Genomic DNA, 22512 nt, shown 5'->3' with positions numbered 1-22512 from the left:
TTCAGGTTAATGAAAACTCTAGAATAAGAATTGTATTCTTTAGGCAAGATCAGGGAAGAGCAAACACTTAGGTGCTGGCACACAGCATGTTAGAGCTCTGCTCTTTGTAGAGTGATTGCACCTTAGTGTTTTAGTGAAAGTGAATCAAGCAGACAGAAAACTAGAATCTTGTCCCTGAAAGGGGATGCATCCCTTCTGGTTCAGTCAATAGGAGGCCACCCTTGTTCCAAACCATTCACTGTCTCATTGAGGAATCAATGGCCTGTACCTATCCAGAGGACTTTGATGGCCAAGGCTGTTAGATACACAAAGGCTACAAATTAAGGAAAAATAAATATCCTCTCTAATCGAATAATGTGTTACCTAAAGTTAAATCAATAGGCTCCCATTTCTAGTCTGAATAAAACATGAATCCTTAATAGAGTTGTATCAGGCACTCAGGTGTAATGGGCTCTGTGGTTCCAGTGTTTAAGTATAAAGATGGGATTGCCATGATCAAAAGGATAAGAACAAAAAAAAGCCTAAAGAACTGTGTTTGACATTTACCCTGGCGTAGGCTTGTGCAAAGGAAATCACTTGACTTGAAGTGAATTCCCCACCATGAAGTTAGATGCTGTGTGGTGTCAACATTTCTTCTTTTCAATATTGATTCACCTCAGTAGGGAGAGCAGGGCACTGAGCTTTAGTGAGGGTCTCCGGGTGTGGCCCAGAAGTAAAAGAGAATTTCTTGGTAATAAGTAGCAAGGTCGACCGAACCCACCTTACAAACAAACAGGCAATGAGGGCTCTATCCATTCTCCAAGCAAGTTGGGAAATGCAGGTGCTATCACTGTCAGAATTACAAGGAAAAGATAGATCTGTCTCAGGAGGTGCATCTTCTGGGTTTGTTTTGATAGGTACAGGCCATTGTTTTCATTTCCCCAGAGCAACGTCTCCATTAGACAGGGATTGAAGACAAATCCAGGCCTATCTTCATATTTATACAGCCTTGCAGTAAGGGCAGAAAACATGTTTTCTTTCCAGGCCTCAGTTCAAAACACCCTAGGGAAGCCCCCTGAACCAATTTGATTTATAAGCCAAGCTACTCAGCTAACTGCTGTGTGTGTGCGTGCGTGCGTGCGTGCGTGCGTGTGTGTGTGTGTGTGTGTGTGTGTGTGTGTGTGTTTCTGGGTGTATGCATTCTGAAGATGTGGGGAGTGTGAAGGGTGCTAAGTTCTGTGTACAGTGGTCCACAACCAAAATAAGTAGGAGGCTTTCTCTGTCATAACCCCAAAAGTGAAATGTCTTTTGCAAAAGGTTTTGTCTCAGAGAAACAAACTGAAGACTTTATTGATGTGCAAATGTAACTCTTGAAACTGGAAATACAGACATTGTTCCAAAGTTCCTGAACTTCTTTTAGAGTCTTGATGTAGAGGAAAGATAAACTCAGCAAAGGCATAACTAGTATGGATGTTGTAGACTGTAGCACACCCCTAGAAGGCAGAGATGGACAGCAGAGGAAACCGCCAGTGACAAAGTGTGTCCGTCCTGCCTGCAGGACAGCGACATATGACCCAAATCAGGCCAGGTCACTTCTTGCCAGGGTTTGGTTACCAGACAACAAGTCACCAGAGTAGGTTGATATCTTTATGGAAAAGAAGGCAGGGAGAGACACAATGCTTTTTAACATGCAGTACAGAAATTTAATACCAAGAAAGGAGTATTTGATTTATGTCTTTGCTCATGCATTTAGGAAAGATGCTCTGTGTACTGGTGAGCATGTAGCTGTGAGTGCATCCATGCTGTTTTCAGAGGGAGATTGGCTTATTGTGTCTCATCCTCCTCCCATCTCTTTGCTTATCTCTGCTTTTCTTTGACTTTAATTCTTGCCCTGGAGTCCTGGGCCCGTAGGCTGAGCTTCATGATTGGCAACCAGAAGAGCTGTGTGAATGGTAGAGGGAGAAAGGTTTCCCCTAAAAAATAAGACTCGGTGATTCAGGGGATCAATAGTTCCCTGAGTGAAGCATCTCCTTACTTTTTTTTTTTTTTTTTTTTGTCTTTTTCCTTTTTCCTTTTTATCGGTACCAGGGATCGAACTCATGACTGCCTGCTTGCAAGGCAGGCACTTATGCCGCTGAGCTAAATCCCCACCCCCCCTTACTTTGTGTCCGGTGTTGGAGACAGTTCTCCGGCACCTCTGGTGTTAGTGTGTGTGTGTGTGTGTGTGCACAAGTATACGCATGTTTAAAACCAAAACCTGGCTAAAATAGTCACATCTTGATTCTGCATACAGTAGATCTGACATGCATTTTATAGGAGACTTCTTGATCAATAAGGTTGCAGAGAAGTCCACAGGCTCTTGGGAAGTTGTTGAGGATATTTGTACCAGATAGAGTATAGCATTGCATAACTGTGGATAAAAGATACAGATCATTTCTATAGGGTATGTTGTTGAATTTTCAGCTATTCTAGAGTGTTTCTTTCCTTAGTGTGTGTGTGTGTGTGTGTGTGTGTGTTCGTGTGTGTGTGTGTGTGTATGTGTGTTATTGTTTTTATTTTATTTTGGCCCCAAACTTATTTTACAAAGAAATTACATGGAGCCAGGTAAGATGGTGTATAACTGTAATCCCAGCACTTGGGAGACAGAGGCAGGAGGATTATTGTGATTTCAAGATCCGCCTGGGTTACACAGTGAGCTCAAGACGAGACTGAACTGTATAGTGAGATTCTGTCTCAAAAAAGACCAAAATAACAATAACAATAATTTGGTGTTAAAAACACAGGCTTCAAATACAGATTATTCAGTACTCCAATCAAACAAGCTTAAATAATGGAGAAAATTACTGAATGATTTAACTGAAAAATCTTCAACTAATGAAGGGTCTCAGTGGGTCTGACCAGTCCTGAGGTCCTTGTTTGGAACCCCCTTGCAGAAATGGGCTCCCAACACTTTTTTGTTCTCTGCATTCCTTCTTTTACTTTACTGGTGTGTGCCTGTGATGCACTCTTTTTGGGAATGTGACATGTACATCACCTATACCTGTGTCTATATTCTCTACATCTATCTTGGTCCCTTTCCATCTCCTTTCCCCATACCCTTCCCCTTCTCCTTCCCTGGAGCACGTGCTTGATCCTTTTCTCCATCTCCTAGAAGTCTCCCTTCCTGTTACACACTCTCTCATCACATGTCCCTCCACTTTCTCCAGTCAGTTTGGTGCAGGTGAGCATTTAGTCCTCATAACCAGGATCCACACTGAGCACCTCTGTGGGCTAACTCCCCACCTCCTTAAGATTCCTGGGAGAGGTGGACCCCCGGGATCAGGAGCCTTCACCCAGGTACCATCAGGGAACGGGCTGAGTGCTTCCAGGATGGAGCCACCCGCCCAGCCAATTGTCATCCCCTACACAGTCATGGTTCTGGCAAACAATGAGTCTCTCTCACCATTATCCACTGGGGTTTAATCAAAAGAGAGAAATCATGCAGTGATCTGAACAGGGAAAAATCAATAGGATTATTAGCTACAACAGGGGATTAGAGTAAGCAGGGATATGTGAGTAAGGGGAGCTTCAAAGGCGAGCAGGGAAACACAGGGACAGCTTCTGGGGTCTCCTAAGGAAGAGCCCGGAGGAGGTAGAACCCGTCTTTGCTGGAGCAGGTGTGGCTCTAACTCTGTGAATGACAAAGGCACAGGAGGCAACTTCTGGAGCTCCCTGGGAATCTGCATTCTCAGCAGCTAGAGGAGGCTGTGCAGAGGGAGTGTCTTCCTGGACAGTCTACTGCACAGTGACATGCTAGGGGTTAGTGCGAGCCCCACTGGTGGGTGCTGCTGGCCACCAAGTGCCCTAAGGGGCTTTGGTGTGGAAGTCCCTCCCTCTGTGGAGCTTGAGCCTGCAGGGGTTGCAGAACATGCAGGAGCTGGGCTAGGAGGCAGACAGACCCAGCTAGGGAGCATGAGGCCCTCCTCTGAGCATCTCCCTTATGCCTGGGCATTGGACATACCTCCGCCCTGTGGGGATCTCAGTGGAAATCACTGAAAGGGCCCAATCCTTTTGCTTTTTAAAAAGTGGTAATTTATTTTAGTAGCATATGTTTGTGAGGCATAATTAATTCATTTGTTATGAGGCATTGGTACATGTTCCATGATCTACATCAGTATTTGAGAAAGCATGGATCCAAACTTTTAATCTACTTCTTCTTTGGCCCACCCATTTGTGCTCTCCCTCCTCTCTTAGATCCCATTCTCACCATGTCTGTCTCCATTTTCCCTCTCATTTGTCTTTTTATTTTTTTTCTTCAAATTATTTATACCTTGAGTTTCTCAAATAAGAGAAATACGATATTTAACTTTCCATGTCTGGATTGTTTCAGTTAGCTTTGTATTTCCAGATAATGCCCCTTTCCCTACAAATTACCCTGAATTTATCCTTCTTTGTGGCTGAGTAGTACTCCACCTTTTCTTCATCAATTTGCCTGCTGATGGACATGTAGTTAGCTTTCAAGATTTAGCTGTTATAAGTGATTGCATTCCTCATGGTCAAATCCTTTCTCAAAGCAGGTGAAGAAGAGTGAAATGGAGATGAGAGGGATAAAGTAAAGCTAACACACTCTGTAAGCAGATTTCTGGTAGCTGAATGAGATAATGCAGTGTTCTCTGAGGTGAAGGGAGAAAGATTTTAGAAAACATTGATCTAAACTTTTAAAAACTGCAATTCTTGGGAAGAAAATGGAGACAGAGAGATTGGAAGAGAGAGGGAGACACAGAGACAAAGACAGAGACAGGGACAGAGACAGAGACAGAGGCAGAGCTACAAAGCTACTCTAAAAAACATGTACAGCATAATGAGAGCTCTAGCCCTTGACCAAATTGAAAAGGGTAAAATTTATTTAAAGTGAAGTTTAAAACATATTAATTGACTAAATTTTTTATTTGAAAGGGGATGAAACAAAACAAAACATTGAGACTGATCTTAGCAAAATCAATAAAGGAGGAAATCCACAATGGTTACTATACTGCTTAATATTATCATCGAAGCAGATGCTCAGCCTATTGGCTTAAGGTTTGCAAAGTCAATCAGACAATATGAACATTAAATTCTCTCTTTACTTCAGTTGCTATAATCTCAGCCTGTGTTCCTCCAAATCAGCCGGTTGCTTCTCTCCCTGCCAGGGCATGCACTGACTGACAGGGAGGCTCTGCTTCCTGATTCTCTCATGGCCGGCCTGACTGCTGCTCCAGTTGACTAAAGTTAAAAACAGTGTACTGCCAAATTCCAAGTGGCGAAGGATTTGGAAATTCTAAAATAATGTAGAGAATAAAATGTGTTAGGCTGCATTAGGAATTTCCCCTTGGTTTTAATGAGGAGTCCCGCTGAGTTAGGGTGGTCAGTGGAGCAGACCCCTGAGATCCCACACCTGGCACTGAGCTGGGACTCAAGTGAGGCTCAGGTTTGCTCTGAGGAAGGCAGGAGTCTTGGTGGATGTCTACACTCTCAGGTGGAGCTTGCTGCAGCTCTTGTTGGACACTGGATGGTGCTCTTGGTGGCCAAGGTGAGTGGCCCAGGTTGAGCCCTGGGATTCGCATGGAGTCCAGGCCAGGGACCAGCACCTGCTTCCTGGAAGTCCCTGTGTGTGTGCTCCGGGACTACTCTGGCCCCCATCTGCCTGAGCATTTAACTGGGACCTGCCCTCACTGTGACAGCAGGGTTGGAGGCAGGGGACACCAGGCATATATTGAAAATGATGACTTTTGAGTCATACTTCTCTGTAAGAATGCAGAAAATCAATAACTAGTCTCCTCTGTCAAGGACAAAGCAGGCTTCTTTAGGCTGTGAGCTGGCTGAGAATAACCTGCTCTGACAAGTGCACCAGTGCCTGGTGTTGAGGACACAGAAACATGTGGCACCCCATCCACCGAGGCTCTCTGTGCACCTGCTGAGAGGAAACACCCCTATCCAGGCTCTGTGTCATCACCCACGAGATGGAAATCCTCAAGAGAGCGGCATGTGCAGCGTGGTGTGTGATCATCCACCAGGTACGTAGACAGCTGTGCAGATGCACACATTGTGTCCTCCCAAGAAACAAATCACTGAAGTCATTTTTTTCTTGAAGCATGGCCCCTGGTCCATAAGAGGTTTAGAGGAAAGTGTGATGATAACAGGGCCAACTTTGAAACAGTGGTAAAACTCACCAATTGACTGAGATCCTTTTAGCAAAGGCTGTAAGCATGGTGTGAAGCCAAGGCGATGGATATTATTTGACTTCCAGGTGTAGCACCAGTGACTATGATGCTTCAGCAGTGAAGCATGCTGCAGGGTAGGGGTGACAGGTCAGGCGCCTCACCTGGGGAGCTTCTGAGGTCCTCATTTTAAAGCACCTTGGGGTGCTATAGATGAACTGATACCAGGAAATTTTAGTTTATGCGTGGAATGTCAGCATGGCCGGGGCTGAGCAGGGATTGTGTGTCACTGATACTGGGGGAAATGTGACCCAGGAAAGACCACTGATCTAATGTTCATGTAGGATGAGACCATTGCTTCATGCAGCCAACATGCATTCAATTTACAAACACAGAATCAGTCATGTCTAGTGACTGAGCATGCGCTGGCAGCTAAGACATTATTCCTTTGCCTGGTTCATGCCGTGTTAGGAGAACGGCACCATTTGAAAAGCTTCCCCTGAAAATGTAGATGCAGTGTGTAATTAACACCAACCCTCCTGGAAAGATACAGGGAGGAGAATACCTGAGCTGAGTGTGGAATTTAGGAGGGGTCACTGGGAAAATGTGCTTATTACAGGGTGAGGCTCAAATGGGAAGTTGGGAGATACATCCACGTGGGAGGTGTGCAGACACCTTCCTGTACATGTGTGTGGGTAGGGGAGCTTTTGCAGAGTGTGTGTTGTGGAAAAGGAGGCAGCAGTGTGTGGGCTATACTTGTAAGCAGGATACCCAAAAAATGCAGAGATGAATGTTGCAGATTGGACTTAGTAGCTCAGGGTGGTAGAGAAGATGCATGTCACCTGTGGCCCTGGCAGACCTTACTAATCCACCTCACTCACTCCCACTGCTGCCCATTCCTTCCTCATCAAGAGAGAACTCCCTCTGGCTGCTTCTACTAGTGGCTTAGAAATGGCAACTAGAGTGAAGTCTATTTCCTATTTCTGGAAAGGCATGTAGTTCTAGAAATTGCTTTAATAAGGATTAGAATGTGATGTGAATGAGGCCACAATCTGTGCCACAAAGATCTGTACATTTAAAATAGTCAGCCAAGAAGGCAGGTCAGTAGCAAAGTAGGTGCCCTGCAGTGCGTTTCCAGTGGGGTTAGAATCATTTGATCAGGGTGCCCTTGAGGAACACAAACTTTGAGTGGTGCTTTGCTCTTTCCACTTTAAAAACATCAAATTATTAGGAGGAAGGAGCAGGAAGAGGAAGATAGGGGAAGGGGGAAAGGAAGAAGGGAAAAGATTGTATGTCCATAGGCATGTATATGTGCATGTGTGTGTATGTGTGTGTAAGTGTGTGTATGTGTGTGATATAGATGACTACACTACTCATCGATATAAGTTCATCAGAAATAACAGCCTGTGCTTTCATTGCTTGACGTTTTGATCATTTCTATGCTTAAATCTTGTAACCTGAACAAGTACTTCTAATATAACAACATGCAATGTATTAACTAGTGTTAATTTCCTACTAGTTTTTGAACTTCTTTATCATTCTATCCTTTTTTGTTTTGCTTTTAAAATCTAAAAATATTACTATACGATAAAAAAAACAAGCCATGGCATGCACATGACCACTCCCCAAGGTGGTTGTAAGCTTTAGACGTGTATTAATAAAATCAAAATTTAAAAAGAAAACAAGCTGTTGACATAGATTAAAAAAAAGTCAAATTATTTATGAAGACTGAGCCTTTAGGAGACTCCAAATCTGCTTTTTATTCTTGAAAACTGTTCAATGTGCAAAAGCTGCATCAGCCTTCCTACCTGGCAGCACCAGGGTCCTCTACCTGAGGCTGCTGGTGTGGAGTGTGTCTCCTCATTCCCGTTCCCCGTCGACTGCTGTGTGTTCCTCATTGAAACTGTCCCTCGGTATCCATGAGAGATTGGTTCCAGGAGCCATGCAAGGATGAGAATTCTGTGATGTTCAGATGTCCAAGGGTCTCATAGGAAGAGGCTCTGGATCCGCATGTTACAGACTCACATCTTCACACAAACACTTTAAATCAACCCAGTGGCTTACTTAATACACCGCAAGAGCTACGTACATAACTGTAACACTGGATCACTTAAGAATAATACTCGAAAACCTAAGCATGTTCAGTGCAAAACTCAAACTTCCCCCAAATGTTTCTGTTAGTTACAAGATTTATTAGCATATTTGTGGCGCACAGTAGTCATATCCATCATGGGATTGGGGTGGACCCATTTCTCATTTTGATCATTTTATTACCCCTTATAGCCTCTTCCTCCTGACGATGCTAAATACCTAAATATCCTGTGATTTCTCTAATAGGAGAGATCCAAAATGTAAGTAATTTCCAAATGCTCCCACTCTGAGGTTGTTCGGCACTGTCCGTGGGCACAGAAGGCTGAGTGTTTATCTCAGACCCGCATAACTTGTGCATGCAGCTGCCTGGAATCTCCAGGAATTTCTTTTGTTGTTCTTTACAATTCTTTTTATCTTTTTGCTTCTCTTTGGCTTCTGATTTTCCATACTAATGATGGCTCATGCATTATACCTATATTGTGGTCCTGGAAAACAAATCACATATAAATGGCATGGGTATACACTTAATTGCTTCAAAAATATTAGATGAAATCATGATGATTTCTTTCTCACTAAAATCCAGGTTATTCCACATGGGGGCTTTTTGCATTAAGGAACTGTTAAGGTTTGCCATGGGTGAATTAACTTCACACGTTGTTCAGACTGAAAGAGTCTGGAGATTGAATTCTAACGGCCCTTTGAATGGTAAAAGATACGGAACACGAGATCTTATAGCAAGGCTCTCCATTTCTTTGCATGCAAAGACTTGTGATTTCTGAAGCTGGTTCTGGTCCCAAAAAGTGATTAAAGTGTTGAGAATCGGGAACTTAGGAGAAAGTAGCAGAAAGGGAGGGTGATGTAGAGACTGAGCAACACAAGCCTCCTGCAGGTTCAAGAGGAAACCAGGAGAATTGGAGGATGAATCTCTGGGAGGCTGAGGCAGGGGAGGTGCAGCACTTCTGTGGTCCATTTAACTCCAGGGTTCTCGCAAACATGAACCTTTCCATTGCTGCCTGGGTCAGCACCTTGTGGCGAGCTCACAGTCCAGTCCCTGCTCCCCTCTCCAGTGCTGGCTCTGAGCAGGTTCTGCAAGGGATGCGTGGCACCAAGTTGGGCACCCGAAATCTCACCCTGGAACCAGAAACGATGGCTGTAGTCTCCGCAGTGTGTCTGCACCTCAGGGTTTCAATGTCAGGAGGAAGGCAGCAAATGTTTGTCTCTGTCCCTCCTGAAACTCTTGTGTCATTTTCTCTCTCATGACTCTGGGTGCAGTAAAGAGAGTTTAGACCCTCAGAGGCAGTGTCACACTCTGTTCGCGTGACCTTTCTGAAAGGTGTGATTTAGGCGCTGGCTCTTTTGTCTTCTCCCTTTTTAAACAACACCTCTCAGAGAGGATGGGAATGGTAGAGAGGTCCAGGTGGCAGGTGAAAGGTCATGGGCACACTGAACTCCCATCCAGCAGCCTGTGATATTGAAAGCACCAGACTGGGCTGTGTCCTATAAATGTCTGCACACCCCAAATCAGGGAACTTGCTTCCTGGCTTCCCTGGTGCCCCTGAGCACAGCACTTTTCACCACTGATTTTTTCTCTGTGGGATGGGGAACTGAAGTCTCTTGGGGAGACTCTGAATGTCTTCTTATGAAATGCTGGATCACTGAGGAACTGTGTTTTTTTTCTTACAAATCATTCTGCTGAGGAATGATTGAAATACAGACAGCTAAGCAAATATAATACACTCAGTGGGATGAGGTGGAGATCGTGAGACCATCACCATGCAGTCTGTGCCTCCCAGAGCTTTTTCCCGGCCTCTTAATTACTGCTGAAGGAGGGGGTGCTCTGTGCTGTGCAGACCACAGGACAGGACAGCAGAGAAGGGTAACTGCTGAAGTCTCATAGTGGGGCACACATGGGCTGTTGGGCCCTGTGTTTGCAGCTCTGTGGCCGTACATCCAGCAGGTGGAGCACTGTCAGCAGGGATGGCTACTGAGGACCACTGCCCCGGACAGCTGTCAGGAAGTGCGTCGGAGAATGTGTTGTACTCAGGACACCAGGTTCTCAGTCTTGGTGTCCACACGCCCCAGGTGACACGCTTGAGAACAACAGGGAGGATATTCCAGTTTGGGACGGTGAACAAGCTGCAGGTCCATTTCCCTTTGGCATCAGCAAATACGACTGAGCATCCACCTCATGCCAGGATCAGCGAGTGTGCAGTGGATGTATGGGTGCACCTTCTTTCTTATTTTTAATTTTAAGGAGAAAAGGATAAAAATAACACTGATACAAGTTTTCAAAACAGGTTAGGAGGACAGTTATGTAATTAATACATTGCATATTGTCATCTACCCAGTAGTTATTCAGAATACATATTATAGGTGTGAAACATTGCCCAAAAGTTACTAGAGCAAAGTTTCTTTTCAGTGAACTCAGAGAAACCAGCTGTATTACTATCTTAGCTATCTTGGGTACACCTACATTTTTTTCTTTTTCTCATTCTCCATCTCAATTTGTCTTTTCTGCCCAGTTCAGAATGTCTATTGTGTATTTTAGATCTTATCTGAACGTTCAGTTTCTCACATGAGTGAGACAATATGAAGTTTACACACATAGTTTTGATTTATTTCACTTCTGAGTGTGGCCTCCAGTTGCATCCATTTACCTATAAAAGTGTACAGTCTATCTTTCTTTATGGATGAATAGTATGCCATTATATTAAAAAAAAATAAGCTGTATCTTTTTTATCCATTCCTTGTCAGGCATTTGTGTTGTTCCCATGATTTAGAAAGTGGATTTGATCTAGCAACAAAATTTGTAACAACTAAGCCAAATCACTTTCAGAATCACTTATGAAATTAGTGATCATTAATCAGAATTACTAGTGAAATTAGAGCAAAAACAAAGGTCATGCAGTGGCATCAAGACCATAAAAGAAGTCTTGCTGGGATGTTTGGGAGGTAACAATCCTGTTACTTTGAAAGTTGGAACATCAGAGGAAAGAACGCTGAAGTTCAAATGTTTTCACTCATAAAAAAAATTAAAATGGCTCATATTTTAAGTAAACATCACCTAGATCCCTCTCACATTGAGCACTACAGATGTGTATTTTGTATCTTAAATTTTTATGGTATCCCTTCTATTTGTAATTCATTTAATTGCTGTTATGGATTCCCAATCAGCTAGATGGGCTTGGTTAACTTTTACAACTGAAAATGTTGTTATGATAAAAATCCTGTGTTCAAATCCATTTCTGTTGTGTGTATTGGATTCTTTGTGAAAATGGAGGAATTTCAAGGGCTACACTTGGTAAATTATCCCAGCTCCAGGAACCCTGCTTACCCCTGGCTCAGGTTTCACCCCATGGCCCTTCTCAATCAGGCCCAGACTTTCTTCTTCCCTAAGGAAACTTTAGGATTGGCTTCTACATGTGGTATTACATTGAAAGGATGAGCTTGTTTATCAGGCTTTTGAAAGGTACTGCTAAATCTTCCTCCATAATTATTTTTGCTGATGGGTTTCCTTTCAGTTCCCCAAATTTCCACTGCTGATAAAGAAATTTATATCAACAGTTTGATAAATAGCATTTCAATAGTTTCTGACATGCAGGTCTTTGATTATCAGTGACACTGAATGGATTTCCACACAACTCAAAATGCTTATGCTTCCAATTTTGCAAATACCTAATGCCTTTCCAGAGAGAGAGAGAGAGAGAGAGAGAGAGAGAGACTCACATTGGACCTTCCAGTGGGAGCACATCTTTGATGATTTTAATTATTTGGTTTTACTTGTAAGAGGAATTAGCTACCACTGTTTGTAAATATTTTTCTCTTTTTATTTTACTGGTCCATTTTAGATATACATAATGATAATATCTACCATAGGGATTTTGCATCTGGACATGATGTACCTTGCTTCTTCTTTTTTTTTTTTTTTTCCATTTCCCTCCCCTCCCATCAACCCCTCTTATTTACAAAAGCTTTGTTTTCATTTTTCCCTCTATTAATTTTTTCTTGTCTCTACCTTCCTTCCTCTTCCCTTGTTCCCATTTTCATTTGAACATTTTCTTCCCATTTTCCAATATCTATTACATATTTTGATCTTAATTACACTTTCAGTTTCTCATACCAGAGAAACCATGCAACACTTGGGCATACGTGTCCGATTTATTTCACTTAAGTGTTTGGTCTCAAGGTGCAGCCATTTAGCTAGAAATATCTCTAGTGTGTCTTTTTTTGGCAGAATATTACCATATTGCATAAAAATACATATCCTATGTCCAGTCATTGATTGATGGGCATTTGAGCAGTTTCAGAGACTTGCCAATCACAAACTGTGCTGCCACAATCATGGGTGTGCCTGTATGGTCTTGATGCGGTACTTTTAATTCATTTGGGAAGATTCGAAGAAGGGAAATACGTGGGCTGAATGGCACCTCTCATTTAAGTCTTTTGAGGAATCTCCACGCGATTTCCATGGACTGGTTGCACAATCTACATTGCCTCTAACAGTAAAGAAGGGTTTGTTTCAACAGCATCTTCACCAGCATTTGGTTTTGGTTGATTTCTTCATAATAACTCTTCTTGCTCGAGTGAGACGGAATCTCAGTGCTTTTTCATTTTCATTTCTTGAACCACCAGTGATGCTGAACATTTTATCATTTTTTTTTTACAATTTATACTTCTTCATCTGTCTCTCTTCATTGCAAGGGTCCATATTTAGGGTGGGCCTTTCAGTTTGGGGAGATTCTGATTCTTTTTTGAGTTCTTGGTATATTCTAGATACTAGTCTTTTGTCTGAGGAACTTTTGCAATTTTTTCCCATGCTGTGGACTGTCTCTTCACTTGTTGATGATTTCCTTTGCTGTGCAAAACCTTTGTAATAAGATGAGATCCCAGTTGTTGATCCTTTGTGATACTTCCTGTGTGACCAGGGTTTTATTGATAAAGACTTTGCCTGCACCTGTGATTTCAGGGATTCTATTTATTTTACCCTCCAGCTGAATTAGTGTTTCTGTTTTAATATTTAGATTTTTGATCCATTTTGATTTTAGTTTATTGCTGTTTATAAACATTTTACCACAAATTTTCTGATCATTTTAGTAGCACTTATGGGAAAGAGTTAGACTTGAGGTGGAGATGAGATGAGTGGACGCAGAGAGAAACTGACACAGCCTTGTAGGATTTAGGAGCAAGAACTAGAGAAGGTTTAGAAAGGGAGGGTGAGGGGGAAGAAGAGGTTGGCAGTGAAGCCTGGGACCATGAAACCTGATCTGCAGGTAATAGTTGGGGTAAACGAAGGGCATGGTGCAGATGCCTGGTGACCCATTCCCTAGGGTGAGGTACAGGGCCAGCAGTCAAGGCCAGTGCTGCCCCCACCCCTAAGTGTCATGTGTTGCTGAGTCAGGCACCACCCCTGCCTCAGTGTCTTCACCTGTAAATGAACCTGTGGGCACCTTATAGTTCTGTAGTCCTGCACTGAGCGGATGCTACTTTGTGTCTCCTGAGGTGAGCTCATCCTTATTGCCTCCTTGTCCACACCAAAGCCCTCAGCGTCATCCTGTTGGAGAGTTCATTGTGGGCACAAAAATGATGTGATTTTCAGAAGGAGGATTGCGTTGTCTTATTTAACCTGCTAGAAATTGCATTTTAGGGCTTCCCAGAGTCAAATCGAAGCATCACCATGAAGATGTTACATTCTCCTTTCTCTGTGGCAGAATTACAGTTAGAGAGAAAAAACACAGTCACAGACGTGCTGCAGTGCATCCTGGAGCCCTTCACCTGTCCAGGCATTAATCTCCCAAAGCCCAAATGTCCAGGCCTATTTTTAAGAATTCTCATTGTGGTTGTGATAAAGTACTATTTTTAGGGACATAGTGTCAACTTTAATGCACCCTTTAAATTAGTATGCAAATAAAATAGGATGCATGTAAGGTTTCTTGTAATGGACATTTGAGAAGATATGTTAGGGAAAATGTAACAGAAAAATGGCCACACTTAGTATGAGTTTGTGGTTTTTCTTGCCTGCTTTCAGTAACTTGAGAATGTGTTCCCAGGCTTCCACTTGTCAGTCTATGTCTCCAGTAAATGCATAGACATTGCTTTCTGTCCAAGTCCTGTTATCAATGTCTTGGGAGTTGCATATGTCCCAGAAAAGGTTTCAGAACCTCAGGAGCTTTTGGTGTGATGGATTTTGTTTGTGTTTGTTCTCCATACACCTCTTCCTGCAAAGGTTAGAGACTTCATTTCTATGGATGGGAAAGACACAGAGAACTTGGCACCTGCCCTCTTGAGTAGTAGTCAAACACTGGGTTCCCTGAGTTTCCTGCAAGTGGAGTTGAGCCTCTGGGAAGAGACTTTTCTATCCTGCTGACCCAACCCAGGGCCGAGCCACTGCTGGACACTGTGCAGCAGTGGAAGAGATTCTAGTGGAGAGCTGTTGGGAGCCGCAGCCCCGAGCCCGGTCGCCTCACTTGGCGGACGTGAGGCCTGTAGTAAAGAGTAAAGCCTGAGGTAGATTACCCCTCCCATCGAGCACGTTAGTTTCCTGCTTACCGCGTAAGCAACCCGCTCAACAATATAGTCTGCCTGGCAACTGATGATGTTAGCCAATCAGCTTGCCTTGCTTACTTTAACATGATTGGACACTGTATCCATATATATACTGGTGCCACCCCTGGGGGGGAAGAAGAAGCCCGGAAGTGGAAGCCCAGAAGGAGCCGCGGGGAGCGGACCAAAGGAGGCTTCGGCTGGGAGCGATCCCAGGGCAGGCTGTACGGAGAAGGAAAATAAAAGAAAAGGTTGTCCACTGCCAGACTTTGTCGTGTGTCCTTCCTGCCGGCCAGGAGCGACATCGACATTTGGTGGCCCGCACGGGGACTGATCACCCCCGAGACGTGACAGCGGACAACGCTCCAGTACAGAGCTGCGAGACAGGTGAGTTGGGGATAAGCCTGGGCTCTGGGTGGTGCACACCTACAGGGCTTTTAGACTCCCCTCAGGCTCACGCGTAAGTGGCGGATTCCTTGGGCCTCACGTGGTGAGTAACATATTAAAAGATGGGAAACATGCTAGGTAGCAACACTAAGAGCAAGGGTGGTTGTGGAGAAAGCTCTCAAGAGCTTACAAAAGTACGCAGGGTATTTGAGCAGGCCCAGTCGGGGAGCTCCCGAGAGGGGCCCGTCAAGGGGAACAAAGATGCTAAGGAGAAGGACAGGGCTCTAGCCTCGGAGTCATCTGACTCCGAGGACGAGGGAAAGTTGAATGGCAAGGAGGCCAAAGAGACCAGCTGTCAGGAGCCTAAGTCGCTCAATAAGGAGTCGCAGGGTTCTTTCCCAGCGTTGCGCCGCGAATTGCGCTCCGCTCAACTTGGTCTGCGGAGGAGTAGGGAGCTCCTGAGCGCTCCCCGGCGCAAGAGGGAGGCGAAGCCTTCCGCCCCACCTTGGGGGGTGTTCCTGGAGGCGATCCCTCGCCGCGAGGCGGCCGCCCGGGAGCTCCCTCCCCTTTCGCCAGAACAGGAAGTGATGCACGGGCCCCCATTTTCCGCCCAATCACGGCCGCCGTCTTATGCTCCGCCGCCGGCGGGTCGGTATTTTTACAGGCGGCTTTGGCAGGGGGGACGTTTGTCTCATGAGGTACATCCACCACCTGGGATAGATAGTGGCCCCTATGGGATATTTCCTGTACAAGTAGCTATGGGCCAGGGACGTAATGCATGGGAGCCTTTTGAGATAAAGCAGATTAGAGAACTTAAAAATGCAGTTACAACCTTTGGGCCAACTGCGCCTTACACCATTGCCATGCTGGAGAACCTGTCTTCTGGGCCCCTCACCCCCGCGGACTGGATTCAGCTGGCAAAGGCGTGTCTGCCCTCGGGTAGTTACCTAGATTGGCGAGCCTGGTACACAGAGTTCTCTGCCCGAGCAGGCTGAGAAAAACGCCGGTCGAGGAAAAAGGGGCTGGGGATTTAACTCAGTGGCATAAGCGCCTGCCTTGCAAGCAGGCAGTCGTGAGTTCGATCCCTGGTACCAATTAAAAAAAAAAAAAAAAAAAAAAAAGATAAAAATAAAAAATAAAAAATAAAAAACAAAAAGGGGGAGTAAGCCAAGGCCTGCCTCCAAAGGCGCGGTTATCTATGACAGGACAATGGATGGGCCCGGATCCAGTGGTCAGCTGGAACCGAGGCGCGGTTTGTGTTTTCCCACAGGAATCGGGACGAGAACCACTGTGGGTACCGGAGAGACTGACACAGGCGACAAAGCCCTCGACTGAAGATCAGACCTGCCCTACCGGAGATCCATCACAGACCAACCAACAAGATGAATAGAAATAGTGGTAGCCCAAAATGGACAAGAAGATCCTCAGGCATATGCATGGCTCGCTCGCCTAGCCTACGACCGAGTCTAGGGGTGGTGAGCTTCCCACACTCCTCCTCTAAAAAATTATGACATAGCTGGGTAGGAGAGTCAATGACGGGTAAGAGCGTACTCCCCCGGTGCGACTCAACCTAAGCCAGGCCCTACCCCATCCTGCACGTAAGCCGCTGGACTGTTAGATGCTGCCCAGGTCTAAATTTCTCTCCGAGGGGATTTCTTTACGGAGAGGAAATGAGTGCAAGCTTGTGTGCATCCAGGTTCTGTCCAGTTTGTGCCTGGCCCTAGAAAAATGACGAGGGCCTCAGGGCCTTGGCAGACCATGGGACGGCCGACCAGGGTCTAAGCCAAGGACCTACGGTGGGCCTACGCATAGGGCATAAGCCTCTGCACCCAGTCCAGGAAGGGCTACGATGCGCACATTTATAAAAAAAATAAAAAAGGGGGAGATGTTGGGAGCCGCAGCCCCGAGCCCGGTCGCCTCACTTGGCGGACGTGAGGCCTGTAGTAAAGAGTAAAGCCTGAGGTAGATTACCCCTCCCATCGAGCACGTTAGTTTCCTGCTTACCGCGTAAGCAACCCGCTCAACAATATAGTCTGCCTGGCAACTGATGATGTTAGCCAATCAGCTTGCCTTGCTTACTTTAACATGATTGGACACTGTATCCGTATATATACTGGTGCCACCCCTGGGGGGGAAGAAGAAGCCCGGAAGTAGAAGCCCAGAAGGAGCCGCGGGGAGCGGACCAAAGGAGGCTTCGGCTGGGAGCGATCCCAGGGCAGGCTGTACGGAGAAGGAAAATAAAAGAAAAGGTTGTCCACTGCCAGACTTTGTCGTGTGTCCTTCCTGCCGGCCAGGAGCGACATCGACAGAGAGCGATCACACATTTTACTAGCATCCGTGATTCTGGAGTTTGTGGCTCTTATTTGCAAAATATACCTTGTGCTGGGCTACAGAGACCCAACCTGTTCTACAAGACATGTCAAAGGCCCATCAGCTGCTTGGGAGGACCTGACATTGTGTTTTTAGTTAGAACACAGAATTGCCATAGACAGCCCCAAGCACTCAGTCGCAAGCCTTCCTGTGTGCACAGGATTTTGAGACATCATCAACAATCATATTATTTTCTGCAGGGCTAAGATATGAGAAGCAAATCCACACAGTCAGAAAGAACTGCAGCCATTTCTTGTGCAGCCAGCCATGTCAGTGAACATTACAAGCAGAAAGCTTCAGGGGCCCAGAGAAAGGATTAGAGAACATGCAGATTACAGGCTGACCCGATTTCATAGTACTTGGAATTATTCAGCAGCTCTGCCTATGGTATGGTATATTAATAACCCTTCTCAGGAAACACATTTGTGATCTGACCTGAAGAGACACTTGCTCCTTCCAGAGAAGTCTTTAAGGATGGCTGTAGGTTAATGCAATCCATCTGCAAGAGGAAGAGAGTCTTCATAATTTGGCTTGATACTAATAAGCCCAGAAAGTGAATTTTCTCTGGGCTGTGACAGATCAATGTTTAAAAATGTGATCTGTGAATATCGAGTGAATGGATGAGAGCCACAAGGTTGGACTCAGACCACACAGGAAAAGCAAATTGCTGGTCCCTGGTCCTTGCCCCTTACCTGATAACATTCCCAAGAGGCAAAGACCTCCAGTCAGAACCATCATAGCACCTGGGTTTTCTCACTGCACTGGTCCATTACAGTCCAGTAGGAGTCGTTCTGGATTATTTTTTTTTCTTTTATTATTTTGAAAATGTGGCTTTTTGAACAGACAGTTAATTACTGAGCTTCCCAAAGAAAGTGGCTGCCCTGTGCTGGAGGTCACAATGATAAGTGATTCCCTTTGTGGATCCCCTAAAGGGAAGAGCACCACTGGCCCACTAAAGAATTAGAGAGGAGGGCCCAGGCATCCGCAGATCCCTCTGAGCATGGCCTTGCATTGCACATCAGTTAATAAATTAAACTTAGGTCTCGAGAACTGACATATCAGGCAGTGTGTGGCATGGACATGCAGAGGTCAAGAAAATGGTGGCATTTTCTCATCTAAGGAGCAGCCAGAGTCAAAGACACACAAGCCAGTAAGTCCTACCCCGCACCCTAATCCAAATAATGCCGTATTTTTAAATGTTCATAGAATCACATTTGGGGTATGGACATATATTAGTATCACCTGTTATGTGCTTACCATGTTCTGTTTTTCTAATTTGAATCAACGTGTGAAAAGGAAACTTTCTGTTGCTACCATAAGTGAACAAACAGTATGACTATTTTGTAAATGAAAGATAAGAACTAAAGTCAAAGAACAATCCCAGGTGACTAAATTCCTCGAGCATTCTTTGGGTCCCCTGTGGCTGTGGCTTGCATGCTTCTTACATGAGGGACATTTCCAGAGGGGGAGTGGAATTAAAGTATCCAGCACCCAAAAGACGCTTCCTCTCCATCATGTCCTGATGGGCTGAGAGAGATTTAGAAAGGGAGTGACTACACCATAGCGTCAGCACTGTTTAACTCTGGTCCCAGCTAGGTATCTGCTCACGTCCTCCCATGCTGCATGGCAGGTGCCTGCCAATACTTCCCTGTGAGTCTGTGAGAGGCCTGGAGTCTTCTCAGGACATTAGGGTGTGTTTACTATAAAGGTTGTGGGTCTGGAAGTCATGGGGAACTGCTGTCCCCAAACCTGATGGCTTACACATCACTTACCACCTGCATCTCATGCAGTAACAGGACGATGTTCTCTTCAGGAATGTCTTGAAGATCAACCCAAACAAGCTTCAGAGGGAGAAGTGACAGGAACAAAGGACTGGACACCACCTGGGCTTGGACCGGACCTCTGCAGATCCCCGTGTGACCATGGGGAAGTCATTCCACCTAACTCTACCTAGGCTTCCTCTCTGATCATGTAGGATGATAGTGACACTCACTATCTAGATCTTCGGAGAATAAATGAGCAAGTCACATAGCTAGCATGGAGTGCGAGGTCATGATGATACTCAGCACAGCATGAGTCCAGGAGGAACTTTTGCCATGTCAGGCCACTACCACTCCATGCTTTATTTTTTTTTATGATGTTTATCCCCTCTTGCATTCAGTAATAAATATTTTCACCTGTTTCTAAGAGTAAGCCCCTGTGGAAGGCCCCACTGGGATAAATCACTGAGCGACTCACTGGTTCTGAGCCCCCAGCACAAGTGTGTGAGTCTACAGTCTGCAGAAGAGATCCATCATTAATAAGGCCCTCAATGGTGGTGTCAGAAAACAGCTGACCATTTCCAAAATACCTGTAGCCCTGGGAATGAACTTTCCAAAGGCCCTGAAAAGCCCCACATCAGAGGCAAGCTCTCCAGCACTGATTGTAAAGAATCAGGGTGACGGGGCTGGATTCATGTGAACCTGGGAAGAGTAGAGAGAGAAAGTGTCAGAGAGGCTGCAGTCCCTAGCCAGGAAGTGTATGGCAAGCCATAAACCATGTTTGGTTGGAGAAAGCCAGGAGAAACAAAGGCAAGACATACTGAGAGAAGGAACACTTATAAAGAGGAATGGGCCCAGGCAGGGGTGATGCCTACAGTCAGGAAATCATGCATAGAAGTGTACACACACACACACACACACACACACTCACACACCTACACACAGATCTGCATCAGTGATGCCAGCCACTGGTGGTCTGCAGTCCCCTCTATCCTCCTAATGGAGCTGCTGATCAGCAGGGCATGTCCTTGGGCCCCATGTGTGTTGGCAGAAGGAGCATGAATTGCCTGTGCCTCAAGGAGGAGCTAGGGCCTCAGGATGAAGGAGCTGCCTTCCAGTAGACTAAGCTCCTTTGAACCTTCTTGCTCCTGAGACATCCCTGAGCATCCCTGGAATCTGCATCTCAAGGAGGAGAAGGCTCCAGGCAAGGGCAGGGCTTCTTTGGGAAATGATGGCTTCCTTTTGTCTTTTCTGTGGATACTAAGACAGCTCTGCTTTGTGGTCTGTTGCAGTGGTTGCCTCCTTTGCCTTTTAAAGTGGTCTGGATAGGAGGGGAAAGTTGTTCACCAAGCGGGTTGTTTGCATGCTGCACTCACAACTCTGTTCCCAGAGATCTGAACGGGGTACCTTCTGACTCCATTTGTGTCACCTAAGTCCCATTGCAGATCCTGGAATCAGAGAGGAGGATCTCAGAGCCAGGAGTTCCCTGCTGCCTGAGAAGTGCAGTCTTAGACTGCTCTCTCTCACTTCACTGTGAGCCAGTTTATAGCAGCTCAGTTCACTTTTACGACACCATTTCCAGGGCTACTATGTCAAAGAGTCTATACAAGAGAGAGGCATTGTAAACACATCAGGGAAAAAAAAAGAAAATCTCCAGAAACACAATCAAATGAGTGTTTTTTTTTTTTTCCTTAGTTTTGGTGCTCATGATGGCTCAATGTGTCAAGTTTTCTGAGGCCATGAATCCCTCGGTATGGGAGAGTCAAGAGAAAGCAGGATTTCTAGGTGTGAGGATGACTTTGCAGGTGAGAGGAAGGCTGGGACAGGGGTGTGACATGCTCTCAGGTGCTGCAGAGTAAACTAACCTGAGAAGTGCTCATGGTGAACAGCACCCTTTGTCTGTACCTTGGGCTGGCACTGTCTGAGAGGATCGAGTTTGCTGCTAACCACAGCTCCCTTCATCTGCCAGCTTGTAGCTGCTTGGATTAGCAAAGGCAGGAGGAGAGTGACACTTACCTGCCAGCTCACTCACATCTGTGAGGCTAGGCTTCTGGCCTTCTTCACGGATGAAATGTGGTGCATAATCGGGGTCAGTCATGAGTGCATCACAGCTGAAATCTGGCGCTTTCCTGGGAGCTCCGTGTGAGCATCTTCTTGCAAATTCCACCTTTTCTAGCTTATCAATCACTGAAGAAACCTGAGACAGTAACTCCTTTTACTACCCTTGTTTTACAGGTGGGCTTCTGGGGGAGGATATCAGGTAACAGAAATTTAAAACATTAAGCTCTCCCTGCCTGACTAATGCAGTGAGACAACAAGATGTACTCATTCTATACAAAACCTAAATACAAACAAAACAAAACAAGGTCAGGCTGGCTGGGTGGAGCTGCACTGTCTGTGCTTCCCAAGACTAAAGGTGCATCCTGTTCCCACCAACCTGTTTCAAGAGTGACCCACTTAGTAACTGATGACTAAGGCTTTTGAACTAAACTTCATGTTCTCCCTTTCTGTGCTTCCTGCTTGTAAATCCTATCCAAGCTTAACCTGACTGAAGTTCACCGCTGATGGTTTGGGAATGATCCCCCTCAGCCCACCGTTGTGGTATATGATTGCCTTCCTACTCTGTGGTGTGGAGCATCTTCCTTTCAGAACAGCACTGGTTCTGCAACAGTCTTAGTTCCTTGAATGGGAAGACAGTGACAGATGCTGGTGACAGTGGAGACTCCCTCTGACCTGCAGAAGAGAAGATTCACCCTTGAACTCTCTTTTTGGAGTCTCCTTAGTGGTTCAGTCTGGGAGTCCCTGCTCAACAGCAGAAACCTCATCAGACCTGAGAGGAAACAAAGTACAACCCCCTACAGACAAGTTAGGACCACCTCAGGGAGCTCTATAGTCATTCTGTCAGAAATTTGTCCCTGTGGATGAAGGAGGGGCTGCTCATCCCCTCTCTGTGCCAGGCAGAAACTCCCCTAAAGTTTCTGGGGGCTAAAATGCATTAACATCTCTGTGCTTGAGGGTGAATGTGTGGACTGGATGAGAGTGGACGACATGAGCAGGAAGTCACTCCATCTGTGCTCCACAGCTAAAGTCACAGAGCTATGGAGCTTGATTGGCCTTAACCTGCAGTCCCATGGATGTGTTTGCCAGCAGCCCTGGCAAACTCTACTTAATGGCTTGAGAGGACAAGATGGAGAGTCTACCAATGCTTC

The 22512-nt window shown here is 45.4% G+C and overlaps 1 long non-coding RNA gene across 1 annotated transcript; it reads left to right on the top strand.

Annotated features, from left to right (window-relative positions):
• Positions 1 to 12003: 12003 nt before the first annotated feature.
• Positions 12004 to 17436, top strand: LOC134470604 (uncharacterized). Its single transcript, XR_010039569.1, has 2 exons — positions 12004 to 15173; positions 16444 to 17436. It is a non-coding gene; the product is annotated as an uncharacterized LOC134470604 (long non-coding RNA).
• Positions 17437 to 22512: the final 5076 nt, after the last annotated feature.

This window comes from Cavia porcellus, unplaced genomic scaffold (assembly GCF_034190915.1).
Source record: "Cavia porcellus strain 051 isolate PalLab524CR breed Dunkin Hartley unplaced genomic scaffold, mCavPor4.1 scaffold_16, whole genome shotgun sequence".
Classification (NCBI taxonomy): domain Eukaryota; kingdom Metazoa; phylum Chordata; class Mammalia; order Rodentia; family Caviidae; genus Cavia; species Cavia porcellus.
This window is presented reverse-complemented; position numbering and strand designations above follow the sequence as displayed.